Source organism: Haliotis asinina, chromosome 2, assembly GCF_037392515.1.
Source record: "Haliotis asinina isolate JCU_RB_2024 chromosome 2, JCU_Hal_asi_v2, whole genome shotgun sequence".
Lineage (NCBI taxonomy): Eukaryota > Metazoa > Mollusca > Gastropoda > Lepetellida > Haliotidae > Haliotis > Haliotis asinina.
The window spans coordinates 72136567-72146260 of record NC_090281.1 but is presented as its reverse complement, the minus strand read 5'-3'; positions in this window follow the sequence as shown (position 1 = coordinate 72146260).

The window sequence follows — 9694 nt, the reverse complement described above, 5'->3', positions numbered from 1 at the left end:
GTTAATTTTGAACTGTTTGAAGCATGGGTATCGGATCGTACACTTCAGCCAACCTATGTGAATCAAACGATTCGAATCTTGTATCTTGCTGTTTTCCCCCCGTAGGTATATATTGTCCTAGTTCACTCGCCGCGATGTAAATCCCCTTCTGAATATTCACAAGGACTGTACTTGATAGTCTTGCCAAAATGTATTTATTGGTTTTTGTAGACATCGTTAGATTTTGCGGACGACACAAGAAATACAGATTTAGAGTCATTTCCCGTCCACCGAGTTCCTTTCGCAAAACATCGGTAATTTCCGTGCATCGTGCGTCATTTAATGTTATTAGAGATAAAAATAGTAACTACCACGAAGTACCGAAAGAGTTGCTATTGGTAGAGGGATGTATTGCAATGTAACTCACTTGTATACGGGGTACACTGGAAATAATAGAAGAGCGCACAGCCAGTCAGGCATCGGCATTTATGTGTGAGGTAAGATAAAATGTTATCAGTATGTTTTTGCAATATATCGGGTATAGGTTTTGCAGGTTTGAAAGAGCCCATACAAAATGTCAGTTATACTAAGGTCCTATTCACGAAACGGGTACCCTGTAGGATGTGTGAAGGTTAGTTCATAGTCTCCCGCTGTGACATAATAGTGGGCTAATCTTTAACGGGTCGAAAATCTATCTCGCTCATTCCAAGCAAGCGACATCGCTTCTTGTGTCTTGCAATCGCAAAAGAGAGAACAATCTTCCTGCATAGCTGGTTACAGGCTCTTGTTCAATACTGTCCAGAAAGCAACATAAGCTCCGCTCAGCGACATCGTTAGCACTGAAACAACAAGTATTTTAGGATACAAGACAGACGGCGGCCCAGTCGTTAAGCCACCCTTTTTCATGATCTGGTTTAGTACAGCAGTGTTTCTTCTTTTGTCATCAATGACAGATTTAGAAGGGTTGTGCAGAGTTGCGTCCCTTGGAATATAGGCTACCAATGATTATCAAGAAAATAGGTTTTTCCCGATTATGTTTCTACGTTTGTCAGTACTAAACCAACCTTGTGTGTTTTACCAAAGGATTGACCTACTTACACCTGCATTACTTCGGGTTTCTTCCCTATCACGCTGACACTCAGTGATACACTAACTCACTCACTCACTCACTCACTCACTCACACCACCTGTGTGTTATAATTATCAGATACCATATATAGCTATTTTGCCTTTCCGCCTGTCTGACGTGGGTACGAAGTGAGAAGCCAGTTTCCTCTGTCCCCTGCCGTGATATTGCAAAAGCGACGTAGATACACACTCTCTAAAATATGATATACCTCAGGCAACGCAGAACCACAGTTGAGCAAGGGAGCTAGAATTTTACTCCACGTCGGTATTATTTTATATGTATACATGTATAAAACATGTCATCACCGATTATCACCATCACCAGATTATCATCATCACTATTTTATCGATTGTATTTATGATATAATAACTAGTTTGAGATAATTTAAATATCTAAGAGATACTTAGATAGTCAAGGCCAAAGCGTCAAAGGTCAAGGTACTGTCTGTACATATTTCGGGTGGTCCCACCGTGATGTTGCTGGAATATTGCTAAAAGAGGTGTACAAATATTTACAGAGCATCTGAAACGGCAAGCTGACAAATACGAATACGTTTCAACGTTCCGACATTGTCCAGCTGACAGCGATCTAAATATCAGTGACGCATACGTGTATATTAAGCTCTATGGCCTACATAAAAGTACCGAGTGAATACGCCATAAGTTCATGTGATCTACTTTTATTTTCAGTTGATTCGGTGATTGACAAATGCAAACTTTCATGATTCTATTTATACTATTTCTCGTTTTCTAAAAATTACAATTCAAATTGAGAACATTCGAATCTCCAATACACTGACAACTGCAGTGTTGAATACCCTATGAATCACTAGGCCACCTGTTACGCATTGCTGTGGAGCGCGTGATATTCTATCTATACACATTTCAGACAATAATAGCCAATGACGATATATATAGGGAGAAAATTGAACTTCCTTTCTAATTCTGTCAGCTGAATCGTGTCATAGATTCATTCATCCGTTTAACGATCAATATTTACTACTTTGCACTTCAGTCACATAATCATCCGTTCCAGGTGTCAGATGTGTTTGCGTTTCGATAAATGAAACACCATGATAACCTGCCTTGCAAAAGGATGTAGAATGTATGTCTTATCGTAGCTAAAAAAAAAAGAAAACAAAATAAGAGATGGGTGGACTTTTTTTCGGAGTGATGTGTCTAAAGCTGATATTTATGTTTTTGGACAATGTTTCTACGACTATAACATCTGTTTGGCATTACATTTTCCTAGTAAAGTACAAATTCTAGTAGTTTTTGGGTTGAGTTTCATCCGGGATTCAAACGCACACCCTCAGAGTCAGGCACCTAATCGCAGTCACTACGGCCACTGTCTGGACGACTGTTTTCAACTCTGTAACGTTTTGATAAATTTTGTAGTTAATTGCCACGACCAGGTATTTTCAATGATCTGTTTCTTTAATCAATACAGAAGCTGTTATCCATAAAGTTTTATACTTTTCTAATATATTTTTCCAGTGATTTTCAAGTGTATTCTTTTTCCCATTAAGTATATATACAGGTGAACGTTTATGACACCCTGTCTGAAAATGCAAGGCTTCTGCAACCGATATATTGACCGTTAAAAATCTCACAAATCCGATTTTAAACATGTCTGCCGCAGTAGCTATATTGATATGTCTATGTTTATTCACCCAATTACTGGACCCTTGACGATTCCGGTTACAATTGGCCTTCAAAAACCCATGCTTGTCATAACAGGTCACTGACAGAATCAGGTGGTCAGGTTTGCTGAATTGGTTGACACATGTCATTGTATCCCTATTGCGTAGATCGATGTTCATGGTGTTGAGCACCAGATTGTCTGGTCCAGATTCCATTATTTAAAAACCGCTGTCATATATCAGGAATATTGCTGAGTGCGGCGATTCTGTTAACCAATTCTGTTAATGCTTCGTGCGACCTTCTGGTATGGGTGGTAATAATAATAACGATAATAATAATAATTTGGTATGGTACCTCCTGATCTCTTGGAGCAGATCAATACAGTGCCTGGGTTCTCCAATGGGAGCCCAGCACCTGACACTGTGAGTAATGCAGTAGACTGCAGCGTTGGGTAGTCTACATATTCTCCGGAAAGTTTTTGTTGAGTTGAATTATGCTGGGAGAAATCCCATTCGCTGTGTGGGCTGCGTTTAGAGGGGCCCTGATCTGATGATGAGCCTTACCAACCTGACTGTGCCAGGATCACCCGAACCCTGTCTGCTTTACTTTCATTTTAATCTGTAAGACATTATCATAATGCTACGTACTTGGTCGAATCCGAATAATGGACCCACCTTTGATGTTTGGCCAATACATTCCGTCTCCTCTCCATCCCACCAATAAACCACGATAAACTGCACTGAGTGATTACTTGTTTATCATCGGTGTTAGTTCACTGCCTTCATATATGACATTGTGTATATACGATCTGAAATGGCATGAGTACGAAAGTCAAACCGATGTTTTATCCGTTGCCATAGAAGCAAGCCACTTGAAAATGTAATTTTGCTCTCTGTAAACTATTTTATAGCAATTATATCTCAATATGAATTTGTATGTTGCATATATATGGAAGCGTATTACTGCCAATCTTTAAAACATCAGTTACGTAGATAATGCCTTCATCGACGTAGAGGATACTTACAGTACGTAGAGGATACTTAGATCTTCGTATAACGTATCTTCATCAACGTAGAAGATACTTGGATCTCTCTAGAACATACCTTCATCAACGTAGAAGATACTTGGATCTCTCTAGAACATACCTTCATCAACGTAGAAGATACGTGCATCTCAGTAGAAAGTACCTTCGTCTACAAAACAGATACTTGCATCTCTGTAGAACACACCTTCATCCACGTAGAGGATACTTGGATCTCCGTAAAACATATCTTCGTCAACGTAGAGCATACATGGATCTCTGTAGAACATACCTTCATCAACGTAGAAGATATTTGCATCTCCGTAGAACACACCTTCATCCACGTAGAGGATACATGGATCTCCGTAAACATATCTTCGTCAACGTAGAGCATACATGGATCTCTGTAGAACATACCTTCATCAACGTAGAAGATACTTGCATCTCCGTAGAACACACCTTCATCCACGTAGAGGATACTTGGATCCCGCAGAACATACCTTCATCAACGTAGAAGATACTTGCATCTCCGTAAACATATCTTCGTCAACGTAGAGCATACATGGATCTCTGTAGAACATACCTTCATCAACGTAGAAGATACTTGCATTTCCGTAGAACACACCTTCGTCTACGTAGAAGATACTTGAATCCCGTAGAACATACCTTCATCAACGTAGAAGATACTTGGATCTCAGTAGAACATACCTTCATCTACGTACTTGCATCCACGAAGAACACATATTCATCTTCTCAGAGTGAATGAGTGGGTTTTACGCCGCACTCAGCAACATTCGAGCGCTGTAAATAATCGAGTCTGGACCAGACCATCTAGTGATCAACCGCATGATGATCAGTTTGCGCAATTGGAAACCGATGACATGTGTCAACCAAGTCAGCGAGCCTGACCACCCGATCCCGTTGGTCGCCTGTTATAGCAAGCATGGGTTGCTGAAGGCCTATTCTGCCCCGGACGTTCACAGGTCTCATTTTCTCAAAGAATAATTGGGTCTCCATATGCATAGAACATACTTTCATCTACGTAGATGGATACTTGGATCTCCGTAGAATATTCTTCTATCAATTAGAAGATGATTTAGGCGGATGACACTTACATTTTTGCATATTATAACTCACCTAGGTAGAAGATATCTATAGGCAGATGGCTATAACATTTATGCATACATTATAATCTGTTCAGGAGAAGGTACTATCTCCTGTCTAAAGTCTATTCGACAGTAAATGACAGATAACATTAAAATACTAACCTTGTGGTTAAAAAGGGTTTTTTATTTGTTTGTTTCTTTAATATTTTTGAAAGAATTAATTTTTACTACATTTTACCACTGATAATTTCACAATTTCAGCAAGTTGTGAAAAGCCAAATGAAAACAGGCCACCATCGTCTTGCTAAACATTGCAATTCTACATATATTTATATAAACTACACCCAACATGCTCTAATATCACGGGAATGCAATATTGTATGTGGAGATTAGAAAGTATCTTCTACGTATATTAAGTGGTGGTGGGGTGGCCTTGCTGTAACAGCCTTCGCCCGTCAAGCCTAAAGCCCGGGTTCTACTGCCCAACGTGGCTACAATGCGGGAAGCTCACTGTCCCTAGACAAGAGATTGCTGGAATATTGCTAAAAGCGGCGTAAAACATTACCCACTCACCCACTCACCCACTGCCCATGCGACCTACCACCTCCGGGTTTTTATTAAAATGACAACTTTATAACCGACGTAGCCACTTGTCAGTGAGGTAGCATTTAAAGTTAAAATGTTTTAAAGCTGTCATGTTAGATTCTCCTCAGCCACACTTCGCTGAAAACAAAAGTTGTTTTGCTCAACTGTCTGCTTTTGAGAGTATTTCGGGCTAGAATTTAATGTCAAAGCAAACTAATCGAACTCAAAATAACTCCGATACGTCTTGTTAACTACTGCAGCTCTCAAAATACACTGTCTGAAAAAAATGTCGGTGGCCGGTTTTGTTGCTGGGAACGAAATTATATTTAGCCTGATGTTTTTCATCTTGTGTCAGTCTATTTCCAGCGTGTTTCGACCAACATGTACTGCCTCTTCTATTAGGGATGAAACTGACCGATGGCATTTATTTTATTGCTGGTGACCATTTAACAGCCTTGCGATAGTACGGAGTGTTCCAGTCCAGACTTGAGTCTTTCGGGACTTCTGTCTGATAATTTCCCGGAATTTCCACGCGCAGGGTGAATTCAATTATCCCTTGAATATCAGTGTTATTGAATACAGACACTTGCAGACTTTGTGGTCACGTTTGTCAAAGACAGAGGCTTGTTGGTCTAATTCGATTGTCTTAGGACGATGCAGTAACCCGCGATGTAGTAACAGGCATTAACGTCAAGACAACAAGGCTAATCTACCAGAGCAGACGATACTGACGCCATTTTGTCTGACCGCTAGATCGCAACTGAAGTATCTTGTATCATTCGTGCCTGCTTAGATATGGCATTTGATAATATTTCTAGTGTCTTAGGGGTGTTGTTTTTGGTTTTAGAGTGTGAATTTCTCTTGTAATCTGTAGTCACGGTTCCAATGAATGGGGTCTTTCTTGAGTTGAAAGTGACAAAGTTGCAATGGTAATGTGCCCATCTATCACTGGTTTACAAGATGTAAGGTTAGATTTGCAAAGTGTACTCATACTGCCGTTTGAACAGAATTTGAAAATAATGACAATAACTACAGTATGGAATCCCGGAAGAGACACTGTTGCACTGAAATATAATAGCCGTTGTAAAATGTAGGATCTACAGTTTGTAAATGTATGGACACACATGTTGTTGCGACAACATGTAACAGTCGGTATGATTTCCAGAAATAATCGCATATACAAATTAGGGTTCACAGCGAAAATACAGTAAGCGACTAGTTTTTTCAAAGAACATCATTGACGAAAGTCGCACATTCCTAAAAAGACATCTGAGGATGTTAATTGTTAACACTAACATAAGTCGTTATTTTTCTCCCTCGAACTGTCCAAACCTACATTGTATTGTTTCAGGTGACTGGCATCACCAGCATTGATCTAACCTTGATCTTATCGATCTAAGGTGTTGCGATACGATGGCATTATCGATCTAAGCTGTTGCGATACGATGACATTATCAACCGATTCATCGAACCTGATCACTGATCTCGCTGGTCGCCTCTTACGACAATCCGGACTGTTTAGTGATTTAGTATCTTCTGCAAAACAGTTTATCCGGTCACAAGCGGGAATGAAGCTGACCAAGGACATTTCCATGATAGACGAGTCAGTGTGTGAGTGAGTGAGGGAATGCAATGCATTAGTTATACATCATTCATTGCACACTTCATAAATCCCAGACACTTTTGAGAAACCCAGAAGAACAGGCGACGAAGGAAAAATGATCATAACATCGATCGGTTATCCAGCCGTGGCTAAGGGCCGCAACTCCACACATCGGTTTACGATGGGCCAAAGAACTGGGCCACCATGTCCTGTACTATCAGACAAGTATAGGTATTTATCGATCAGGGCCCCGTTTCACAAAACTCTCGTAAGCCTAAGGTCTCGTAAGTTTTCTCGTAGCCATTGTTACTCCTATAATGAAACACAGGAGCTACGGATGCTACGAGAAAAGTTATGAGATCTTAGGCCTACGAGAGTTTTGTGAAACGCGGCCCAGATGCTTAACCTTGTCCTTCGCCAATACACGAACATATAGGATGTCACCCCCGCTGTGGCTATCAGCTGATGGCATAGATATCGTAGATCTTAACTAAATCAACAAAGTCGAAGATGTAGTTACATCCTTCCACCTATAGTCACATCGCAGCGGAGACTACACCTACCGAGGTGAGCAAGACACGTTGATCCTGGAGGGGACCTCAGTTTTCAAAAAGTAGAGCCAATACATGCAGAAGTTTCATTAGACGGAATGTGACCTTTGCGAAAGTAAATATAGAAACGAATAATGTCCGTAAAACCGAAGTAAGTCAGCACGGAATTCCAAGTTAATCAGCTGTTTGTTGTTAGTATATTTCAACATTTACCTTGAGTATTGATTTATGCGTCATTAAGGTTGAAAATGTCGAGGCAACGAAATAAACGGACTGTTTTTAATTTCCGTACCTTCTTTGATATCTACCTTTTGCCTTGTCCGCCATGAGACCCTAGTCTCCAGAGTCGCCACTCGAACCAGTCCATCGAGCCATTATTTGTCGATTTCGCAACAAGACTTTTTTATGATTTACCGTTATCTTGTAACTTGTTACGTACCTATTTCGACCTAACACAGTAACCTATTTCACCGTCAAAGGGTTTCGATAGATATTGCCAGTTTCGGGAATAACAGAAATTAATATCGATCGAAATTTAATTCGACTTCACATAGATCATGGAAAATCCAAAATATTTTTCCGTATTTCGCAACAAGCAGAAACGATTAGATACATCGTGTTTAGCGTGAACATGAGATCACGCATGAATACAAATTCTGAACATCTATTACTGAAGGTATCTCATATTGGATTAAAACCCAAAACCAGCGGATCCTGGTACTTGCAAGGAACAAAACTATGAACGACAGATCATGTGATCGTGAATAAACTGGAGTTAAAGAATAATCATCCAGATTAACTACTCACTAATCCCATTAAGTCGATGTTAAATCTCTGATACAATTGGGAATTATGGCTATATATTTGAACGAACGTGTGCCACGAATGTCGTTATCGGCAAAGCTTCGTTATAAGCGAACCTGAAAACCTCAGTCAAGAATTGGAACTAAATTGGGACAAGTTTTTCAAAATTCATGTTTGGTGTGATAGATGCAGTTCGAGACATAGGTCATCTACTGAACAAACAATCAAGATAATTGATACTGACTTTTGACTTCCTAGAGAAGTCAACACATGTGCCCATACAAGTTTACAGACTTGCAGGAATTTGGATAGAGAAAAAATGATCTCAGCACATGCCCATGGCTTTATTATTTTCTGATGGAAACAATTCTTCTCTCTCATCCCAAATGTCCAAAGGCAGTAGGAAAACTACTTGTGAAGGACTGAGATAGGAAACAATCTGAAAAAAAACCCCGCCATTTCACGCGTTTTTTTCGAAATAACGGAACTGGAGAGCTCTGTGTAAAGGTCATTGTGACTCTGGAAATAATATGGATAGGAAAAACAACACATTTGCCAGCAGCAGTTTTAGAGAGTGATGTATGAGCCCATTACTATAATGCTTCTTACATTGATTATATGTAAGACTACAGTAGATATTTAAGATGTGTTTACTTCAGTTTTATCATTAAGCTGGATGATATAGAGCACCATGCACCGAGGAAAATGACTCTGTATCTCCATCTATCATTGCAAGCATGAAACCTGCGGTGTTCAATTACGGCAGTGTGCAACACACCTGCCACATCTCACTGTAGAGTCAGATGTAGAGACTTCGAAGGTCCCCACGTGTAATATCGTACCTGCAAATGAAATACATGAAGGCCTTTGATGCGGGTGGGGTGAGGGTGGAGGAGTTTTCCCGATCAGAGAGTGAGCGTGTTTAGCTATACGAAGTAACCCAGCCGGTCGGATACCTTGGAATAACTGAAAACAGACTGTGCTTCCTTCTTCAGACGGGTCGTGATATATTTCCATTACTTCATATGATAGTGGTTAACATCATCCTAAAGTATGCTGGCCTGCTTCAGCACCACAACTTAGACGACAGATGATAAGTTTCTGATCAGTAGTCGCACCAACCGTCCTGAAATCTGTGTCATGAACGGTCCAGTCCTTAGAATGTTCTCAATGTTCTGGTGTTGGATATGCATTATATTGGCATGTATGTATTCATATTGGCATATATGTATCATATTGGCATGTATGTATCATATTGACATGTATGTATCAT